Source organism: Rhinoderma darwinii, chromosome 4 (assembly GCF_050947455.1).
Source record: "Rhinoderma darwinii isolate aRhiDar2 chromosome 4, aRhiDar2.hap1, whole genome shotgun sequence".
Classification (NCBI taxonomy): domain Eukaryota; kingdom Metazoa; phylum Chordata; class Amphibia; order Anura; family Rhinodermatidae; genus Rhinoderma; species Rhinoderma darwinii.
In genome coordinates, this window is record NC_134690.1 from 9,309,751 (window position 1) to 9,333,980 (window position 24,230).

The window sequence follows — 24,230 nt, forward strand, 5'->3', positions numbered from 1 at the left end:
AGAATTTTATTAATGAAATCCTGAGAGAGTACCTGGGTAATTTTCTTGTTGTGTACCTTGATGACATACTGGTGTTTTCCAAGGACTGGTCCTCTCACGTGGAGCATGTCAGGAAGGTGCTCCAGGTCCTTCGGGAGAATAATCTGTTTGCTAAGACTGAAAAATGTGTCTTTGGGGTACAGGAGATACCATTTTTAGGGCAAATCCTCACTCCTCATGAATTCCGCATGGACCCTGCCAAGGTTCAAGCTGTGGCGGAATGGGTCCAACCTGCCTCCCTTAAGGCGTTACAGTGTTTTTTAGGGTTCGCCAACTATTACAGGAGATTTATTGCCAACTTCTCGGTCGTCGCTAAGCCTCTTACGGACCTTATCCGCAAGGGTGCTGATGTCCTCCATTGGCCCCCTGAGGCCGTCCAGGCCTTTGAGACTCTCAAGAAGTGCTTTATCTCGGCCCCCGTGCTGATTCAGCCCAACCAAGAGGAGCCATTTATTGTGGAGGTTGACGCTTCCGAGGTGGGAGTGGGGGCCGTCTTGTCCCAGGGTACCAGCTCCCTCACCCATCTCCGCCCCTGTGCTTACTTCTCTAGGAAGTTTTCGCCCACGGAGAGTAACTATGATATTGGCAACCGCGAACTTCTAGCCATTAAATGGGCTTTTGAGGAGTGGCGGCACTTCCTGGAGGGGGCCAGACACCAGGTAACGGTCCTTACGGATCACAAGAATCTGGTTTTCCTAGAATCGGCCCGGAGGCTTAATCCTAGACAAGCTCGGTGGGCACTATTCTTTACCAGATTTAATTTCTTGGTTACCTATAGGGCTGGGTCCAAGAATATTAAGGCTGATGCTCTGTCACGTAGTTTCATGGCCAATCCTCCTTCCGAGAAGGATCCCGCTTGTATTTTACCCCCTGGTATAATCGTCTCTGCCACGGATTCTGATTTAGCTTCTGATATCGCGGCTGATCAGGGTGCAGCTCCCGGGAACGTCCCTGGGGACAAACTGTTTGTTCCCCTGCAATACCGGCTGAGGGTACTCAGGGAAAACCATGGCTCTATCTGGTCATCCTGGCATCTTGGGCACCAAACACCTCATTACCAGAAACTATTGGTGGCCTGGGTTGCCTAAAGATGTTAGGGCTTACGTCGCCGCTTGTGAGGTTTGCGCTAGGTCCAAAACCCCTAGGTCCCGACCTGCGGGCCTACTACGTCCCTTGCCCATTCCCCAGAGACCTTGGACCCATATCTCCATGGATTTTATCACCGATTTGCCTCCATCTCAGGGCAAGTCGGTGGTGTGGGTGGTAGTCGACCGCTTCAGCAAGATGTGCCACTTTGTGCCCCTTAAGAAGCTACCTAACGCCAAGACGTTAGCTTCTTTGTTTGTGAAACACATCCTGCGTCTCCATGGGGCCCCAGTCAATATCGTTTCGGACAGAGGGGTACAATTTGTTTCCTTATTTTGGAGAGCCTTTTGTAAAAAGTTGGAGATTGATCTGTCCTTCTCCTCCGCCTTCCATCCCGAAACTAACGGCCAAACGGAAAGGACCAACCAATCCCTGGAACAATATTTAAGGTGTTTCATCTCTGACTGTCAATTCGATTGGGTCTCATTCCTTCCCCTTGCTGAATTTTCCCTGAATAACCGGGTCAGTAACTCGTCAGGGGTCTCCCCGTTTTTCTGTAATTTCGGGTTTAACCCAAGGTTCTCCTCCGTCTCCCCTGGTTGTTCCAATAATCCTGAGGTAGAGGATGTTCATCGGGAACTGTGCACTGTCTGGGCCCAGGTTCAGAAGAACCTAGAGGCGTCCCAGAGCGCACAAAAGATTCAGGCGGATAGTAGACGTTCTGCTAACCCCCGGTTTGTCGTCGGGGATTTGGTCTGGTTGTCGTCCAGGAACTTGCGCCTTAAGGTCCCGTCCAGGAAGTTTGCTCCCCGATTTATTGGGCCTTATAAGGTCATTGAAGTCCTCAACCCTGTATCCTTCCGTCTGGAGCTGCCCCCATCCTTCCGCATACACGACGTCTTTCATGCTTCCCTCCTTAAACGCTGCTCCCCGTCCTGGTCCCCCTCTAGGAAACCTCCTGTTCCCGTTCTCACCCCTGAGGGGGTGGAATTCGAGGTGGCCAAAATTGTGGACAGTAGGATGATCCAGGGCTCCCTCCAGTACCTGGTCCATTGGAGAGGATACGGGCCGGAGGAGAGGACTTGGGTACCTGCTCGAGATGTTCACGCTGGGGTATTGGTCAGGAGGTTCCACCTTCTCTTCCCCACTAAACCGGGTCCTCTTAGTAAGGGTCCGGTGGCCCCTCATAAAAGGGGGAGTACTGTAAAGGATCTGCCAGGCACTACGTCTGTGGAGACTCCCAGGGTTAATCAGTCGACACCTGAGGCCAGACCTCTTAGACTGACACCGGCTCCCACCAATCAGGGTGGCAGGCTCAGGAGTGGGAGAGCCTATCGCGGCCTGGTCAGTCAGAGTTAGCTCCGCCCCCTGTCCATTTATACCTGCAGTTTTCTCTTCCTCATTGCTTGTTATTCTTTTGGATTCCTGGCCCCACTGCTGCTTGCTCCAGCCTGCTTCTGCCGTGCTTCTGCCTTGCTGCAGTTCTCCTTGACTTGACTTGCTTTGCTTTGCTTTGCCCCTGGCTTGCTTCTGTCTCCGTGCCCGCTCGGGTTACTCACTTCGTCCTGGTCCTGACTGTTCGTTCGCCGCTCCGTTTCCTCGTGGCGTTCCGTGGCTACTGCCCCTTCCCTTGCGTGTTCCCTGTTTGTTTTCCTGTGCACTTAGACAGCGTAGGGACCGCCGCCCAGTTGTACCTCGTCGCCTAGGGCGGGTCGTTGCAAGTAGGCAGGGACAGGGCGGTGGGTAGATTAGGGCTCACTTTCCCTTCACCTCCTTCCTGCCATCACAGTGCACCTGTGTGTCCACCAGATAACCATGTAACGAGCCGTGCACCTGTGTGTCCACCAAATGACCATGTAACTGTCCCTGCTCCTGTGTGTCCTCCACATGAACATGTAACGAGCCGTGCACCTGAGTCGATCACAAGACCATGTAACAAGCCATGCACCTGTGTGTCCATCACATGACCATGTAACGAGCGGTGCACCTGTGTGTCCATCACATAACCATGTAACGAGCGGTGCACCTGCATGTCCACCACATGACCATGTAACGAGCCGTGCACCTGCATGTCCACCACATGACCATGTAACGAGTGGTGCACCTGTGTGTCCACCAAATGACCATGTAACGAGCCGTGCACCTGTGTGTCCACCACATGACCATGTAACGAGCCGTGCACCTGTGTGTCCACCAAATGACCATGTAACTGTCCCTGCTCCTGTGTGTCCTCCACATGAACATGTAACGAGTGGTGCACCTGAGTCGATCACAAGACCATGTAACGAGCCATGCACCTGTGTGTCCATCACATGACCATGTAACGAGACGTGCACCTGTGTGTCCATCACATAACCATGTAACGAGCCGTGCACCTGCATGTTCACTACATGACCATGTAACGAGCGGTGCACCTGCGTGTTCACCACATGACCATGTAAAGAGCCGTGCACCTGTGTGTCCACATGACCATGTAACGAGCCGTGCACCTGTTTGTCCACCAAATGACCATGTAATGAGCGGTGCACCTGTGTGTCCACCACATGACCATGTAACGAGCCGTGCACCTATGTGTCCACCACATGACCATGTAATGAGCCATGCTCCTGTGTGTCCATCACATGACCATGTAACCATCCCAGCACCTATGTGTCCACCACATGACCATGTAACGAGCCGTGCACCTGTGTGTCCACCACATGACCATGTAACGATCCCAGCACCTGTGTGTCCATCACACGTCCATGTAACGATCCGTGCACCTGTGTGTCCATCACACGTCCATGTAACGATCCGTGCACCTGTGTGTCCACCACATGACCATGTAACGAGCCGTGCACCTGTGTGTGCACCACATGACCATGTAACACGCCGTGCACCTGTGTGTTCACCAAATGACCATATAACGATCCCAGCACCTGTGTGTCCATCACATGAACATGTAACAAGCGGTGCACCTGTGTGTCCATCACATGACCATGTAACGAGCCGTGCACCTGTATCCATCACATGACCATGTAACGAGCCGTGCACCTGTGCGTCCATCACATAACCATGGAACGAGCAGTGCACCTGTGTGTCCACCACATGACCATGTAACGAGTGATGCACCTGTGTGTCCACCACATGACCATGTAACGAGCGGTGCACCTGTGTGTCCACCACATGACCATGTAACGAGCCATGCACCTGTGTGTTTACCACATTACCATGTAATTAGCCATGCACCTGTGTGTCCACCACATGACCATGTAACGAGCCGTGCACCTATGTGTCCACCACATGACCATGTAATGAGCCGTGCACCTGTGTGTCCACCACACGACAATGTAACACGCCGTGCACCTGTGTGTTCACCAAATGACCATATAACGATCCCAGCACCTGTGTGTCCATCACATGAACATGTAACAAGCGGTGCACCTGTGTGTCCATCACATGACCATGTAACGAGCCGTGCACCTGTATCCATCACATGACCATGTAACGAGCCGTGCACCTGTGCGTCCATCACATAACCATGTAACAAGCAGTGCACCTGTGTGTCCACCACATGACCATGTAACGAGCGATGCACCTGTGTGTCCACCACATGACCATGTAACGAGCGGTGCACCTGTGTGTCCACCACATGACCATGTAACGAGCTGTGCACCTGTGTGTCCACCACATGACCATGTAACGAGCGGTGCACCTGTGTGTCCACCACATGACCATGTAACGAGCAGTGCACCTGTGTGTCCTCCACATAACCATGTAACGAGCGGTGCACCTGTGTGTCCACCACATGACCATGTAACGAGCGGTGCACCTATGTGTCCATCAAATGACCATGTAACGATCCCAGCACCTGTGTGTCTATCTCATGACCATGTAACGAGCTGTGCACCTGTGTGTCCATTAAATGACCAAGTAACGATCCCAGCACCTGTGTGTCCACCACATGACCATGTAACGAGCGGTGCACCTGTGTGTCCACCACATGACTATGTAACAATCCCAGCACCTGTGTGTCTAACACATGAACATGTAACGAGCCTATTTAGCCTTGAAAAAAGACGACTAAGGGGGGACATGATTAACTTATATAAATATATTAATGGCACATACAAAAAATATGGTGAAATCCTGTTCCATGTAAAACCCCCTCAAAAAACAAGGGGGCGCTCCCTCGTCTGGAGAAAAAAATGTTCAACCTGCAGAGGCGACAAGTCTTCTTTACTGTGAGAACGGTGAATCTATGGAATAGCCACCGCAGGAGCCGTCACAGCAGGGACAGGAGATGCTGCAAAAAAGGCAAAGATAATGTCCTAGAACAAAAAAATATTAGCTCCTATGTGTAGAAATGTTTCCCTTCCCTTTTCCCGTCCCTTGGTTGAACTTGATGGACATGTGTTTTTTTCAACCGTACGGACTATGTAACTATATGTAACTATATGTAACTATGTAACTATATGTAACTATATGTAACTATGTAACTATGTAACTATATGTAACTATATGTAACTATGTAACTATATGTAACTATATGTAACTATGTAACTATGTAACTATATGTAACTATATGTAACTATATGTAACTATGTGTAACTATATGTAACTAAGTAACTATATTTACCTATGTAACTATATGTAACTACGTAACTATATGTAACTATATGTAACTAAGTAACTATATGTAACTACGTAACTATATGTAACTATATGTAACTAAGTAACTATATGTAACTACGTAACTATATGTAACTATGTAACTATATGTAACTATATGTAACTATGTAACTATATGTAACTATATGTAACTATATGTAACTAAGTAACTATATGTACCTATGTAACTATATGTAACTACGTAACTATATGTAACTATGTAACTATATGTAACTATATGTAACTATATGTAACTAAGTAACCATATGTACCTATGTAACTATATGTAACTATATGTAACTATGTAACTATATGCAACTATATGTAACTAAGTAACTATATGTAACTATATGTAACTATATGTAACTATGTAACTATATGTAACTATATGTAACTAAGTAACTATATGTACCTATGTAACTATATGTAACTACGTAACTATATATAACTATGTAACTATATGTAACTATATGTAACTAAGTAACTATATGTACCTATGTAACTATATGTAACTATATGTAACTATGTAACTATATGTAACTATATGTAACTATATGTAACTATGTAACTATATGTAACTATATGTAACTATGTAACTATATGTAACTATATGTAACTAAGTAACTATATGCACCTATGTAACTATAAGTAACTACGTAACTATATGTAACTATATGTAACTATGTAACTATATGTAACTATATGTAACTAAGTAACTATATGTAACTATATGTAACTATATGTAACTATGTAACTATATGTAACTAAGTAACTATATGTACCTATGTAACTATATGTAACTATATGTAACTAAGTAACTATATGTAACTATATGTAACTAACTAACTAACTAACTATATGTAACTATATGTAACTATATGTAACTATGTAACTATATGTAACTATATGTAACTATGTAACTATATGTAACTATATGTAACTAAGTAACTATATGTACCTATGTAACTATATGTAACTACGTAACTATATGTAACTATATGTAACTATATGTAACTAAGTAACTATATGTACCTGTGTAACTATATGTAACTATGTAACTATATGTACCTATGTAACTATATGTAACTATATGTAACTAAGTAACTATATGTACCTATGTAACTATATGTAACTATGTAACTATATGATAATATCTAACTATGTAACTATATGTAACTATGTAACTATGTAATGAGCCGCGCACCTGTGTGTCCACCACATGACCATGTAACGAGCCGTGCACCTGTGTGTCCACCACATGACCATGTAACGGTCCCAGCACCTGTGTGTCCACCACATGACCATGTAACGAGCCGTGCACCTGTGTGTCCATCACATGACCATGTAACGATCCCAGCACCTGTGTGTCCACCACATGACCATGTAATGAGCCATGCACCCATGTGTCCACCGCATGACCATGTAACGAGCCGTGCACCTGTGTGTCCACCAGATAACCATGTAACGAGCCGTGCTCCTGTGTGTCCACCAAATGACCATGTAACTGTCCCTGCTCCTGTGTATCCTCCACATGAACATGTAACGAGCCGTGCACCTGAGTCGATCACAAGACCATGTAACAAGCCATGCACCTGTGTGTCCACCACATGACCATGTAACGAGCCGTGCACCTGTGTGTCCATCACATGACCATGTAACGATCCCAGCACCTGTGTGTCCACCACATGACCATGCAACGATCCCAGCAGCTGTGTGTCCACCACATGACCATGCAACGATCCCAGCACCTGTGTGTCCACCAAATGACCATGTAACGGTCCCAGCACCTGTGTGTCCAACACAAGACCATGTAACGATCCGTGCACCTGTGTGTCCATCACATGACCATGGACAGAATTGTATGCACTGGAAGTTAACAATAAAAGTTTCTACTGAATAACAGCAAGCAGAGATCTGGAAAATTGAGAGAAATTACTTTTAATGACTTAATTACACACACAAAAAAAAACCAGAATGAATTTGCTTAAACCCCTCATTATATTGAAGAGAAAAAAAATTGGGTCCATCTCACAACACTCCCAGGTAAAAAGTGGATTTTGCCAGGGGAAGCCTTTTCTGGCCAGATGTAGGAAAAAGGACATACTGCTCCCTCTAGTGAGGTGACCACCACATTACACCTATACCTAAGCACAGAGATGGTGGTCACCTAGCTATCACATGGGCTATTGCTAAGCAACGACCTCCGGGGATTATAAATGAATATACCAACTAGAATAATAATGAGAAAACATGACACTCCACTCAGGGACATGGAGATGGAGTGGAGTAAAAGATCATTGGATGGATGTTTTCTTTAAGTGACTATTTAGATTGAAGCCCTTGGAAATGAAGGTAAAATGGCATCAGAAGAAGCGTCATGAATCCTTCGGTGCGCTGGCGGCTTAATGCCGGTAATATAATGCACACAGTTCTGCTCAACGGGTTACGTTTTCCCATTTGAAATTCCGCTGGGACCCCTGACAGGAGTCCTGAGATATCGGCCTTTGATTTCTTTATCGTTGTATAATAAATAAAGAGCTAAATGGAAGTCCGGCAGCTCCAATCGAGGTAACAGGCCTTCTGAAGGCTGAGCGGCAATTAGATTAATACAGTCCATGAGAGCGCTGCTCTTGTAGCAGATGGCGGCAGCAATTACCTGATAATGGCAGACTAATAATATTAATGAATCAGAGCAAGTTGGAAGAAGTGAGGTCGATGCACGCAGGCCACGGGATGTGCAGAGCAGCGAGACGGCGGGCCTGCGCTCCAGATCAATCTAATGAACATACACAAATTTTATGGAGACCTGGAGATGTATGGAATGAGACGAGGAGGGTCGGCCTGGTGACAGAAGGTGCTGCTTAAACCCCTTCCCGCCGCAGCCCTTTTTTAGATTTTAATTTTCGTTTTTTCCTCGCCACCTTCCAAAAGCCATAACTATTTTATTTTTCCGTCGATTAAGTGGTATGAGGGCTTATTTTTTGCGGGATAAGCTGTAGTTTTTAATAATACCATTTTGGTTTGAACACTTTTTATTTCATTTTTTGTGGGGGATGAGGTGACCAAAAAATAGAGATTCTGGTGATTACAATTTTTTTTTACGCTGTTCACCGTGCGGGTTAAATAATGATATATTGTAATAGTTCAGACTTTTACGGATGCGGCGATACCAATTATGTTTATTTTTATTTATTTTTTACTATGCTCTAGGGGGGAAATGGGAAAAGCGGGGATTTTTGAACTTTGAATTTTTTTTTACACAAAAAAAAACGTTATTTAACAAATTTTAACATTTTTTTTATTAGTCCCCCAGGGGGACTTCAACCAGTGATTGTTACATCGCTTGCACTATATACTACAATACCAATGTATTGCAGCATATCGTGATTCTGACAGGCCGGAGGAAGGGCTTAATAGGTGCACAAATATGGCGGACGTAGGGGCCTTCATTAGGCCCCCAGGTAGCCATAGCAAACATCCCCCCCCCCCGCGATTGCGTTGCGAGGGCGCGATGAGCTGTTAGAGGGGGTCGCCCCCCTCTTTCTAACGATTTAAATGCTGCGGTCGGTATTGACCGCAGCATTTAACGAGTTAAAGGAGCGGGATCGTGCTCGAGCGCGATGCCGCTCGTTACTCTGAAGTGTCGGCTGTAACATACAGCCGACACCGGCATTGTATGGAGTGGGTTCACTCCGTGAGCCCGCTCCATACTTCCTCTACCCAACTTTGGCGTATGCATACGTCAAATGTCGGGAAGGGGTTAAAGGACATCTCCACCATTTAACATTATGATATTTTTAGCTTCAATATTCTGTGCTGATTAATTTCTTAATATATCTTAACAGCATCAAGAACTCCATTAATCTGATACAGTGCTCCAAATCCCCTGCAGAGACAGTTACATGATGATATACTTGCTACCTGCAGCAACCACTAGGGGGAGCTCGCTACATACAGATATATACAGCTCCCATAGAGTTACATGATAGCATTCTGCTGCCTGCAGCCACCACTAGAGGAAGCTCACTACATAGATATATAAAGCTCCCATAGTTACATAAAATTCTGCTGTCTGCAGTCACCACTAGGGGGAACTCACTACATACAGATATATACAGATCCCATAGAGTTACATGATAACATTCTACTGCCTGCAGTCGTCACTAGAGGGAGCTCACTACATACAGATATATACAGCTCCCATAGAGGTACGTAATAACATTCTGCTGCCTGTAGTCACCACTAGAGAGAGCTCACTACATACAGATATATACAGCTCCCATAGAGGTACATGATAACATTCTGCTACCTAAAGTCACCCCTAGGGGGAGCTCACTACATACAGATATATACAGCTCCCATAGAGTTACATGATAACATTCTACTACCTGCAGTCACCACTAGGGGGAGCTCCCTGCATACAGATATATACAGCTCCCATAGAGTTACATGATAACATTCTACTACCTGCAGTCACCACTAGGGGGGCTCACTACATACAGATATATACAGCTCCCATAGAGTTACATGATAACATTCTGCTGCCTGCAGCCACCACTAGGGGGAGATCACTACATACAGATATATACAGCTACCATAGAGTTACATGATTATATTCTGCTGCCTGCAGCCACCACTAGGGGGAGCTCACTACATACAGATATATACAGCTCCCATAGAATTACATGATGATATTCTGCTGCCTGCAGTCACCACTAGAGGGAGGTCACTACATACAGATATATACAGCTCCTATAGAGTTACATGATAACATTCTGCTACCTGCAGCCACCACTAGAGGGAGCGCACTACATACAGATATATACAGCTCCCATAGAGTTACATGATAACACTCTGGTGCCTGCAGCCACCACAAGAAGGAGCTCACTACTAACACAGATATATACAGCTCCCTTAAAGTTACTTGATAACATTCTGCTGCCTGTAGTCACCACTAGAGGGAGGTCACTACATACAGATATATACAGCTCCCATAGAGTTACATGATAACATTCTGCTGCCTGCAGTCACCAATAGGGGAGCTCACTGTATACTATGTTATTGAGTTCTATGTATAACCAGTATCCAGTAAGCTCCTGAGCTCCCCCTAGTAGTGGCTGGAGGTAGAATAATTTGATCCTGTAACTCTATGTCTATGCAGTGGGTTTGGAGCTCTGTATCAGAAAAACAGTGTTCAAAGCCCCATAAAGATATATCGTATGAAGAAAATAACCAGTACAAAACTTTGTACAGAGATTAGATAATAATAAATAAAAACAAAATGATGTTGAAGGGTGAACATTCAAAGTCAAATTATTATGTTGATAGTAGACCCAACCCTACTGTAGGGCATTAAGCATGTGACAACTACTGCCTGACCTTAGAGAATCGATGGCATGAAACAGTAGTCTCCAACTGTTGGAAAACTACAACTCTCAGCACAGTCTGACAGTTTGGGAGTTGTAGTTTTGCAACAACTGGAAAGCCACAGGTTAAAGATAACTTGCATAAAATGATTTAAGCAGGTGATAAAAATCTAAGGAATCTTGACGCGAGGAAGTGTGAAGGAAATCTTCAAGAAGGACCTGCTGATTCTCTCCAGGTCTTATACAAGGACAAGTCTTCTAGAAGTTTACATAACCTCTGTAAGAATCTGGTGATGATGGTTGAGGCTAAAAACCGTCCCACACCCGTAGTTACCTCTACGTCTTCTTTTAGCAAGAAACTACGTTTTCTTCGGCCATCTATAGTCATGATGTCACGGTCTGTGGGTATGTGGACCCACTAGGCCGCAACGCCGTAGCAGGGAGGCAGCTGGGCAAGCAACAGAGCACCCCAGCAATACAAAGTCCCGCTCTAGGGTACCTGAATAGTTCAGACAGTGGCCGAGGCTTTAGCACAGATGGGAATGAGCTCAAACGCGCACCCTAGTGGTCACTGCAGGACAGGACGGCCGCATGTGCTGGCCTCTCTGGGGAGGAAGACGTCTGCAGGATGATAGGAGTCTGCGGACTATATATTTGCGGTCTATATATTTGCCCAGACAATTTTGGTGGGACCTGTCAGCCATCTGACAACCCTAGACATCTGGGGGTGACGAAGGCTTCCGGGCCGAAACGCGCGTCGGGGTGACGCCAGTAACGGTGACCTGTTCAAAATGGGTATGAGCTCCGTTTCCAGCATATGTCCACCTTCAGCAATATGAGTCTTGCATTTAGATTATTACAATGGGCAGAGGCTGTTTGCATTTATGGCTGATAACACAGCCACAGCTCTGAGTTTGTATTGTGCTCTTCACTTATGGGGTCCAGCTGAGCCATATCATTTGTGTGCGTATTTTGTGTGCATAGTATGGATACTGTTTGCTTTGTCTGGCTCTTATCAGGGGCACGTATATTGCTATACACGCTGTAATTTATATTTATTTTGATTCTACCTGTTGTGTAGATAGTTATACAGAGCTGTTCTTCTGCTGAATAGCCCCCCTCTTTTCTGCTGCTATTTTTGTTCTTTCATGCTGGCCATGTAATAGAATATGCACATCATATAGATGTAATATACCACTGATGTATTTCTGCATTTCTGTAGCTCAACAGTGTCGCCCATTACCCATATATTTGGATTCTTAAGGTAAAAAGGGGGATAAAAAAAGAGAAAAAAAAGAAAAAAAAAAAAGAAAAAAAAAGAAAAAAACGGCGCTCCTCTAAGGTGATATCGTTCTGGTATTTGGAAGATAATGAGTAACTTAATGAATGGAGCTCACCTTGGTGAGTTGTGCAATGTCGTCAGCACAACTTAACTTTGTAGCTTGTACACGCTTGTTCACACTGTGCTTGCCTCTGGAGCCATAACCGCATGGGGTGAATTCGTATCAGGAACTCCTCTCCTTGCGGTTTTGAAGTAATGCAGATTAGGAAGAAAAAGCTGCTCCTCTGAACGGGCGCTCAGGTGTGGATTGTACTGGTATCTTCACAAAATCGTCAGGGTATATTTTCAACAATTTTATTATTAAAAAAGAACAATATAAAATTTGATTGCTGCGTTACAATACATCATCTTATATACTTGTATCATATGCTTCACTTCCAGGTTAAACTGGCAAGGTGAAGGTTCATCATGGGCGTTTCAGCACAGGTGTGTGTATGTTTTTTCCTCAGACTGATTTTCTCTTAATTGCTATTTCTCCTCTTTTCTACCTTTTAACCAACTATTTTCTGCCAAATGGTAGATATTCTTAGCTTCAGTATAGAAGAAGATTAATTTTTTGTATATATATATATATATATATATATATATATATATATATATATGTTTATATGCAGGTGACCGTATATTTCAAAAAAATCATCATCGTCCGCATATTCTCGCCGCTGACAGACAGTGTGAGTACTCTTAGTTTCTTTGATAATTGTGTTTATTCTTTTTGATAGTTTTGATGCTATCCTTTATTCTAACTAAGATAATTGTGTTACTTGTAAAAAATGTTTCTAGTTTCATTGCTGTTCGTTTGAATCTAATTGTCGGGAGCCAGGCGCTCCTGTTTTTTTTATATATATATATGATTTTAAGAAGAGAAATATTCCCATTATTATTTATTCTTTGTTGGTGTATCACACTCAATCTTATCCTATCATTTTGAATACAGATCGTTCAAACTACACTTGATCGATTTTTTCATTGAGTCCGTTTGGGCTCAAGGTCCCAAATTTAAATATCCAGAAGGACTCCCTTTTATTCAGGGTAGAGATTCTGTTGTGTGTTTTAACATTTACTTGTTCGATTGGGGAAATTTTTATTTTAGAAAAATCAGATGAATGGTTATATAGTAGATGCCTTGATAAGCTGTGTTTGAGAAAACCGTTTTTTGCATTAAAGCGGTGACCATTTAATCTCTTTCTTAGTGTTTGGGTTGTTCTTCCAATATATTGCAATCCGCACTCACATTCAATCATATAAATTACATAATCAGTTTCACAGTTCATATAAGTATCAATTTCAAACATTTCTTGTGTTACATTTGATGTAACTTGAGTTTTTCCTTTGTTAATATTAAAACAACACAAACAGTTTCTTTTCCCACATTTATGGATCCCTGCTGGTTTATAATAATGATCTTGGGTAGAGGTGGGGATATTCGTTTTTAACCTACTAGGTGCTAATATATTTTTAATAGTTCTCCCCCGACGGAATGTTATCCCTGGTTTTATAGGGATAATTATATTTAAAATCGGATCGTTTAAAAGTATATTCCAATGTTTTTGCAATGCACTTCTAATAACATTATGATCTTTATTAAATGTTGTAATAAAATTGTTTGAATGTCTTTTCTTTAAAACATCCTTGTTATGTGCTATATGTACTTTTTCTACAAGGCATGCTTCTTGAGATGTATCTAAATTTTTTTGATACGCATGTTTAAGGAGATCTTGAGGATATTTTTTCTCCTCAAACTTTGCTTTGAGGATTTTGGATTGTTCTTTGTATCCATTAACTGAGGAGCAATTTTTTCTTATTCTCCTATACTGACTGTGTGGGATATTTGTTATCCATTTTTTATAGTGTGCACTTTTAAAATTTAAAAAACTATTTTTATCTGTGTCTTTAAAATGTGTTTTTGTTAAAAATTTATTATCAGAATGACTGATTTCTAAATCTAAAAATATAATTTTTTCTTTTGATATATTTTGTGTAAATTGTATTCCCCACGTATTCTTATTTAAAATATTTATGAAGCTGTTCGCTTCCTCCCTAGTACCAGACCAGATTAAAAAAAGATCGTCAATATACCTTTTATAATAGACAATTTTATTCCGATATATATGAGCATTCTCTATATGTGTTGATTCAAAATGCCCCATGAATAGGTTGGCATAGCTAGGGGCAACTCGTGTCCTCATAGCTGTGCCCCTTATCTGTTTATATAATTTAGAATTATGTTTAAAAATATTGTGGGTGAGAATAAAATGTAATCCTTCTAATAGAAAATCATTTTGTTTTTTCGGAAGTATACCTCCATGTTCTAAAAATTTTTTTATGGCCTTTAATCCAAGGGTATGATCGATATTCGAATATAAGGAAGTCACATCCAATGTTATCAATACGTAATTTTCATTCCAGCTGTATCCTTGTAATTCTCTGATCAGACTCGTAGAGTCTTTCAGATACGATGGTAATTTTTTCACTAGATTTTGCAAATGTAAATCTATATAATGTGAAAGCTGACTTGTCAGGGAATTGATACCAGATATTATTGGTCTACCTGGAGGATTCGTTTGATTTTTATGAATTTTAGGTAGATGGTAAAAAAAAGGTGTTTCCGGATTTGCTGTCATTAAAAATGATTTTTCTTTTTTATTTATAATGCCCTCTTCGAAGTTAATTTTTATAAAATCAGTTTAACCTGGAAGTGAAGCATATGATACAAGTATATAAGATGATGTATTGTAACGCAGCAATCGAATTTTATATTGTTCTTTTTTAATAATAAAATCATTGAAAATACACCCTGACGATTTTGTGAAGATACCAGTACAATCCACACCTGAGCGCCCGTTCAGAGGAGCAGCTTTTTCTTCCTAATCTCCATATATTTGGATATAATATATTATATACGTGTGATCTGGTTGTCTTTTCTGCACTGTGGAATTCATCTCTGTTTTTAATTCATGTTATATATTTTTTATATGTATTTAATAAAGATATTTTTGTTTTAAAACATTTTGGTGTGTCAGACTCCGAAGTTTAGGTTTTGTCGACTCCCCATATCTTTCCAAATATCACTTCTTTATATTTAGCATTGACAGCAGGTCCAGCAGGACAGTATATGCTTTATTTAAAGTCAACATCCACCTTTTATCATGCAATTTTTAGATTCAACATTCTGTGCTGACTAATTTCTTAATTGACATTTATAGGGTTCAGAGCGCCCTTTTGCTGATACACAACTCCAAATTTTCTATATAGACAAAGCATTAAATGATAAAAATGTTGGTTACCAGCAGTCACCACTAGTGGGAGCTGAGGAGCTTACTGTAGACTGTGTTTGAATTAAGTTCAATGTATAAACAGTATACGGTAATCTCCACCTAGTAGCGGCTGCATGCAGAATGAATTCTAATATTTAACTCTATGGAAGGGATTTAGAGCTCTGTATTAAATAACAATCACTATAGATATAATAAGATATTAAATAATTTAAAAAATAAAAATGCTTTAGGGTTACCCTTGGAAAACATATAAATTGCAATAAACTAATGTACAGTATGGTGCAATATTATTGAAACCATTCCCTTAAAGGGATTGTCCAGTTTAGAGAACACATTTCCATACACCCTATTAGTGAATTCTGGGTTAATAGAGGGGGGTCCTCTGTTCAGGATCCTCACCTCTCGGTCAGAGTGGGGAGCGGTTACATAGAGCGTCTCTCTCTCTGTACGACATGTCCTGTCCTGTATTACACAGACAACACATTGATATGAATGGACACTGTGTAATACTTCATTTCTCCTGTGGTGGCACTGCAGAGAAATGGAACACTTACTGCCAGGTTTCCCCAGAGATCACAGCTGATCGCTGGGGGGTTACAGCATAGGAACACTTTACAGGGACCCTTCTAAGAAGTAGGGATTGTTCAAAGTGGAGAACCCCAACTAAGACCTAATTTACACGAGCGTGTGCGTTTTGCGCACGCAAAAAAACGCAGCGTTTTGCATGCGCAAAAGGCACTTGACAGCTCCGTGTGTCATCAGTGTATGATGCGCGGCTGCGTGATTTTCGCGCAGCCGCCATCATAGAGATGAGGCTAGTCGACGTCAGTCACTGTCCAGGGTGCTGAAAGAGTTAACTGATCGGCAGTAACTCTTTCAGCACCCTCGACAGTGCATTCCGATCACCATATCGAGTAACCTGTTTTAAAAAAAAAGAGGTTCGTACTTACCGAGAACTTCCCGGCCGTTGCCTTGCTGACGCGTCCTTGGTGACGCGCCTCTCGACATCTGGTCCCACCTCCCTGGATGACGCGGCAGTCCATGTGACCGCTGCAGCCTGTGCTTGGCCTGTGATTGGCTGGAGCTGTCACTTGGACTGAATTGTCATCCTGGGAGGTCAGACTGGAGGAAGAAGCCGGGAGTTATCGGTAAGTCAGAACTTTTTTTTTTTTTACACGTTCACGTATATTAGAATCGGAATTCACTGTCCATGGTGCTGAACCAGTTTAACTCTTTCTGCACCCTGGACAGTGACTGTCTCCCGCAACATTTTTTGCCGCTTTCGGTCAAAACGAGTTCGGCCGAACCCGGTGAAGTTCGGTTCGCTCATCTCTAAGACACTCCTTTTGGATGTTTGTAAACAGAAAAGCACGTGGTGCTTTTCTGTTTACATTCAGAGTTTGACAGCTCTTGCGCGAATCACGCAGTTCGCACGGAAGTGCTTCCGTGCAACCTTCGTGGTTTTCACGCACCCATTGACTTCAATGGGTGCGTAATGCGCGAAAAACGCACGATTATAGAACATGTCGTGAGTTATACGCAACGCACTCACGCTGCGCAAAATTCACGCATCGTCTGCACTGCCCCATAGAGTAATATAGGTGCGTACGACACGCGTGAAAAGCACGCGCGTCGCACGCGTGTATATTACGCTCGTGTAAATGAGGCCTAAGAGCATTTCAATAGAAGGGCAAGGACTCATAGATCAGTAGGGAAGTGGCCTATAGATGTGTATACTTGGGAATTGCTACTTATGTAATTGCCTTATAGCTCAGTATAGGTGACCCAACACCCTTAGGGATCATTTCCTCCAGTTGGCAGCATTATATCATTGGACAAGTCAAATATGATTTTTTTGGACTATGTCAACATATCAGACGAGCAGCGATTGCAGTTTTACGTGTTCGGATTAGCTGACTTTTCGGAAACATATTAAGTTTTGTTATTCTAGCCGAGTTTATTATTCCAGACTATCACTCTGTATATTGGAAAACCTAGGAAACGGCTCACGCCTGGAGTCGCCATTAGGTGATATAGTGGAGTAATTGGATTTCTCTCGGAGGAGCCGCAATGATCTGTATTTAGTACTCATGTATCTTGTGAAATTTCTCAGAATTCGCTCGTATGGCGAGGAGGAGGAATATAAATAAAAGATCGCATTTCTCCGCTCCGGCTGCACATTTGCATATTTCTCCTCTCTACATCGTTCTGTAAAGCAAATAACACAGGAATTCAGCCCCTAAATGAAATATGCAACTAAAGACTGAAGACCCTGGAGAATAAGAGAGCGGACCCTCCAGTTACATTGCACGGATGGGGGGCATACTCTAAGAATGACCAATACAGTGGCATGAAAAAGTATTCACCCCCTTCCAGATGTCCCTGATCATTGCATATTGGTCATAAATGATTTCTCAAAGAGACAATGTAGTATAAGACTAAGAGAACCTGAGAGACAAATAATTTTTTTACTGTATATATTAAAGGTGCAAAGCAATACAGCACCCATATGGCACAGTCACTTGAAAACTGTCCGCACCAACCAATGGCACCCATAGAATATCTGGCCCCGTAACAGGACAAATTTTGGGAAAAATCTTCTGCAGTCAGAACGTTTGACCTGGGAAGGAGAAGTGCTGGAGCTGTGCAGAGTCAATTAGCGGGGTGCAAAGACTTTTGTAGGATTGCTGTGCCCCGGGAATACTAAGATTATTGGCAGTCAGAGAGGTAAAGGGGTTACTAGTAATATCCTTTATGGTATAATGTGGTTAAAGGGTTAATAAAAAATATTCTTGGTGGTCTAGGATGGAGTAGGAGGTCAACCAAAACTTCCATGATAGTGGAGGGTGATGAAGGTGTTAATGGCAACAACCTTGGTGGTTTAGGGTTGGCAATGGTAATATCCCTGAAGTATATGGGGACGAAAGGTAATGGTTACATCATAGCTGGCCTTGGATGGTGAAGGGTCTTGGCAACACCCCGATGGGTTTAGAATGATGAAGAGGTTGAAAGTAACATCCTTGGTAGTCTAGGCTAATGCAAGGGTTAATGGCAACATACTTGGTGGTCTGGGGTGTGGAAGGGGTTAGTGGCAACAAATTTGGGGGTCTAGGGTGGTGAAGGAGTATAGTAACATCCTTGGTGGTCTAGGGTTACATACAGGTAATGATGACATCCTTGGTGGTCTAGGGTTACATACAGGTAATGATGACATCCTTGGTGGTCTAGGTTCATTACAGGTAATAGTAACATCCTTCGTGATCTAGGTTTGTATACAGATAATGATGACATACTTGGTGGTCTAGGGTTGTAAACAGGTAAAGATGACATCCATGGTGGTCCAAAGTTGTGAACAGGTAATTAGGACATCCTTGGTGGTCTACAGGTAATGGTAACATCCTTGGTGGTCTAGGGTTGTAAACAGGTAATGATGACATCCTTGGTGGTCTAGTGTTGTATACAGGTAATGATGACATCCATGGTGGTCTAGGGTTGTATACAGGTAATGATGACATCCTTGGTGGTCTAGGGTTGTATACAAGTAATGATGACATCCTTGGTGGTCTAGGGTTGTACACAGGTAATGATGACATCCTTGGTGGTCTAGTGTTGTATGCAGGTAATGGTAACATCATTTGTGGTCTAGGGTTGTATACAGGTAATGATGACATTCTTGGTGGTCTAGGGTTGTATACAGGTAAGGGTAACATCCTTGGTGGTCATTGGTTGTATACAGGTAATGATGACATCCTTTGTGATCTAGTGTTGTATGCAGGTAATGATGACATCCTTGGTGGTCTACGGTCGTATACAGGTAATGGTAATATCATTGTGGTCTAGGGTTGTAAACGGGTATTGATGACATCCTTGATGGTCTAGGGTTGTATACAGGTAATAGCAACATCCTTGAGGGTGTATGGTTATAAACAGGTAATAGCAACATCCTTCGTGATCTAGGGTTGCATACAGTTAATGATGACATCCTTGGTGGTCTATGGTTCTAAACAGGTAATGATGACATCCTTGGTGGTCTAGGGTTGTGAATAGGTAATGATGACATCCTTTGTGGTCTAGGCTTGTATACAGGTAATGATGGCATCCTTGGTTGTCTAAGGTTGTGAACAGGTAATGATGACATCCTTGGTGGTCTAGGCTTGTATACAGGTAATGGTAACATCCTTGGTCATCTAGGGTTGCATACAGGTAATTATGACACCCTTGGTGGTCTAGGATTGTATACAGGTAATTGTAACATCCTTGGTGGTCTATGGTTGTGAACAGGTAATAACGACATCCTTGGTGGACTAGGGTTGTGAATAGGTAATGGTAACATCCTTGGTGGTCTTGGGTTGCATACAGATAATGATGACATCCTTGGTGGTCTAAAGTTGTATACAGGTAATAGTAACATCCTTTGTGATCCAGGGTTGTATACAGGTAATGATGACATCCTTGGTGGTCTAGGGTTGCATACAAGTAATGATGACATCCTTGGTGGTCTAGAGTTGTATACAGGTAATGGTAACATCTTTGGTGGTGTAGGGTCGTATACAGGTAATAGTAACATCCTTGGGAAAATAGGGTTGTAAACAGGTAATGATGACATCCTTGGTGGTCTAGGGTTGTAAACAGGTAATGATGACATCCTTGGTGGTCTAGGGTTGTATACAGGTAATGATGACATCCTTTGTGATCTAGGGTTGAATACAGGTAATGATTACATCGTTGGTGGTCTAGGGTTGTATACAGGTAATGATGACATCCTTGATGGTCTAGGGTTCTAAACAGGTAATGATGACATCCTTTGTGGTCTAGGGTTGAAAACAGGTAATGGTAACATCCTTGGTGGTCTAGTGTTGTATACAGGTAATGATGACATCCTTGGTGATCTAGGGTTGTATACAGGTAATGATGACATCCTTGGTGGTCTAGGGTTGTATACAGGTAATGGTAATATCATTGGTGGTCCAGGGTTGGATACGAGTAATGGTAATATCCTTTGTGGTCTAGTGTTGTAAGCGGGTAATGGTAACATCATTGGTGATCTAGGATGGTGGTTGGGAAATGATAATGGTGGATGAGTGGTCTGAGAAGGTTTGCTCTGTCTCAGGCTTTGTCTTCCTATCCCACATGGATCACAGATTGGTTCTGGTCAGGAGATAGAAATGACTGTATGGCTGTTCAATTACAGATTGCTTTTATGATAAGGCAGAATGTCCCATGAGCTCTGTGCCCTATCACTCAGGTGCCACTCTCACTAGGCCCACCTAACAACCCCCATCATAAATGTCTGCTTCATCACACCTGTATGGGTGGCCATGGCACATCCTTTAGCAGCAGGTAGTGCCACGGCCACATCACTGTTCCTGTAAAAACTGCTCATTTCAGGTCCTGTCACAGCTTCTGTATTGGGTTGGAACTTTCACTTGGTCAATCTAAAATCTTCATTAAGTTTTACCTCAGTGCATAAGATGTAGACTTTCATATATTGGACTCATGTCATGCTGCAGAACCCAATGACATTTCAGCTTCACTAACCGGACGTTCTACTTTATGGTAAAGTTCAGAATTAACGTCTCCAGGTTGTGAGGCAGCAGAGCTCCCTTGTACTATCTCACTACTACCTCCTTGTAACTCACATTTCTCTATTCCAGCACATGGGCCACATCGGGTGTCCATAGCGCGTGCCCTGCTCTGATGACGTCACATGCAGCAGTTTAAAGGTAAGACTCCCGATCCTTGATAGCGTATAAGGTACAGTCCTTCTTAGCTAGTTAACTATTATTTTGACACAAACTCTGGCCTTGCTTCGATATTATTCCTTGCTTCTTCTGAATTTTCACCTGGTACTTGTTCTTAGACCTTCTGGTTTTGACCCCCTGGTCCGTCTTCTGGTTACGTCTTCGTCTACTTCTCTGGTTTGCCACATCCTGACTGCTCTACTAGTGATGTCCTCTGACTTCAGGTTGACTCTAACTCTACACTGCTCCAGACATTTCTACAGCCCACCTGCCACCAATCGGTGACTACTTTGAGGGCTGTGACACTCGAATCCGACCAGGAAAGTCCTTACCTCCTTGCGGGAGGCTGAAGAATAGGAAGATTCCTTAGACGCTCCACCTCAGTTTTGCCAAACCAATTGCAGTTGAGAATCCGCTTCTCTGGTAAGAACCGTAACACGAGTAACTGTTTATGATGCCTTTCACCAGACATAACGGTACTTATGTTGTCCATAAGGTCCACGTCTGTCTTTCCTGTCAATAGAACATCACCAAAATGCGTTGAGGGATCAAAATCAAATATGAGATGTTGATGTTCCTCTTGACACTACTTGCCACTTTCCTTTTGATCCAATATTTGCTCACTCTGTTCTTCTCATTGTGGAGTCATGCACATGGACCTAAGGCTGAAGAGGCCTTCAGTTCTATGGATGCTCGGTTGCTGGTGCCTTGAAGTCTTTGACAGACCAGAGAGCTTTGTGAGATTCTCCACTGCCCCAAATCTTCATTTTGAGATAATTGTTACCACTGTATTTTGAGGTAATCCCAAAGTCTTTAAATTTTTTTGTATTCCTCATCCATAGGAATGCACTGAGCACCACTTTACAACCACCTATCACACGGAGACATGTAAAAGTTGAATGTTGGTGCAACGTTGATGGTGTCTTCAGTAGGAATTAACTGGTCATGGCAGTTGTGCAATAACTTTTCCAATTCTTCCCTAATGGAGTGTAACTTGAGAAGTAAAAAGTTGCATTACTCGGGAGATTGGAGCATCATGACCCACCTCTGGCTGAAGCCATGGTCTATCCCTGGCTCAACAAGAATGTATGAGGGCGAGTCTATGAGGGCAATTTCATGTTCACATTTTTAGTGTTGGATTGAGGTTCCTTATGCCCACCACAGGAAATAATCCTGATACCCCCCTCAGAACATGGGCATTTCCATGTACTTGTGATTGACTCCAAAGTCAACTCTAAATAGAGTTGTCTTCTTCTGGACCTTGGTGGTCAATTATTGTGTCAGAGCCTTTGCTCACTGGAGGGTCCACTGGCATAGTGGTGGAGCAGACTGACCAGGGGTGTAGCTACAAGGGGTGCAGAGGAAGCAGTCGCACCGAGACCGTGATAACTGAGGGGTCCTGAAGGCCCTTCTGCCATATAAGAAGACACCAGTGTTATAAATGGGTGGAGGGGTGTAGTATAGACTTAGCATTGGTCCCAGGAACTTCAAGTTACGCCTGTGGTCTGACCCTACGCTCTTCCCATGGGGTACATTTTTCTGTCGCCCCCTCGATAGACTTTCTCTACATTTTTGTCAGGCGCTGGTTCTCCATAAAACGACTTGATCCTTGTCATGCCTCGTGAAAAATTTATGAGAGGTATTATTAAGGCTAAAAAAAAATTAAACTTTTTAAAGTCAGGACAATTTACTCACGCTTGCGTGGCCGCATTTTGGAGAACGCATCCCAGAAATCATATTATCTCCGAACAAGAAAATTGCGAATGGTTCTTCTGATACACACTGTTCTCCTGAGCGCCGCCGCCACCGCACATTTGTTTTAACACTTCAGCTGGCAGCACCTAAATGTATTTAAAAACTTGTATTCATTATTTAGGAGGTCGGAGGGTGCGGGTTATAAATAGTCGCGGAGACGTCTCCTGTGATGTAAGTCTAATGAAAGGTTATTAAAACATATAACAGGAAACAAAGGAGGAAGATGCATTATGGGTATTTTAAGAAACTTTTCCAAACTAAAATGATGGCACAGCCCTCTGTCACATAGGAGACTTTGATAAGGGGCTCAAGTGGAAAGATGCAAAAATGTCATTTAAATCACTTCAGGGATCAAATATATTGTCATGTGTACAATGGTAGATTGGAAAATGGGGGAGGGGAAGAGTGAAGGTAAATAAGGGTCAGGTTAGGGTAATGCACACATTGGAGGCATTAGATTATTTAAATAAAAACAATAATAATTTTTATGTGTATTACACATTGCAATATCACCATAAGTTGTGCCAGTGACAAACTCAGCTCTGCTACATCTGTGTAATTTTTTAATGAAATACTAATGAGCTACAATCCATGAGAAACAGGCAGGACAGAAAAAGACTGTTAATCCAGAACCCAGCGCTTCAGAACCCAGCGCTCCAGAACCCAGTGCTCTAGAACCCAGCACTTCAGAACCCAGCGCTCCAGAACCCAGTGTTCTAGAACGCAACACTCCAGAACCCAATGCTCCAGAACCCAACGCTCCAGAACCCAATGCTCCAGAACACAATGCTCCAGAACCCAGCGCTCCAGAACCCAACGCCCCAGAACCCAATGCTCCAGAACCCAACGCTCCAGAACCCAATGCTCCAGAACCCAGCGCTCCAGAACCCAATGCCACAGAACCCAATGCTCCAGAACCCAGCACTTCAGAACCCAATACTCCAGAACCCAGCGCTCCAGAACCCAGCGCTCT

General features: G+C 43.0%; 1 long non-coding RNA gene across 2 annotated transcripts in view; it reads left to right on the plus strand.

The window, feature by feature from the left end:
• Positions 1 to 24,230, plus strand: part of LOC142759015 (uncharacterized) — a 78,190-nt gene that overhangs the window by 11,716 nt on the left and 42,244 nt on the right. For both annotated transcript variants that reach the window (XR_012883042.1, XR_012883041.1), the window contains 2 exons: positions 21,416 to 21,484; positions 21,622 to 21,925. This is a non-coding gene — a long non-coding RNA (uncharacterized LOC142759015). The remainder of the gene's footprint in view (positions 1 to 21,415; positions 21,485 to 21,621; positions 21,926 to 24,230) is intronic.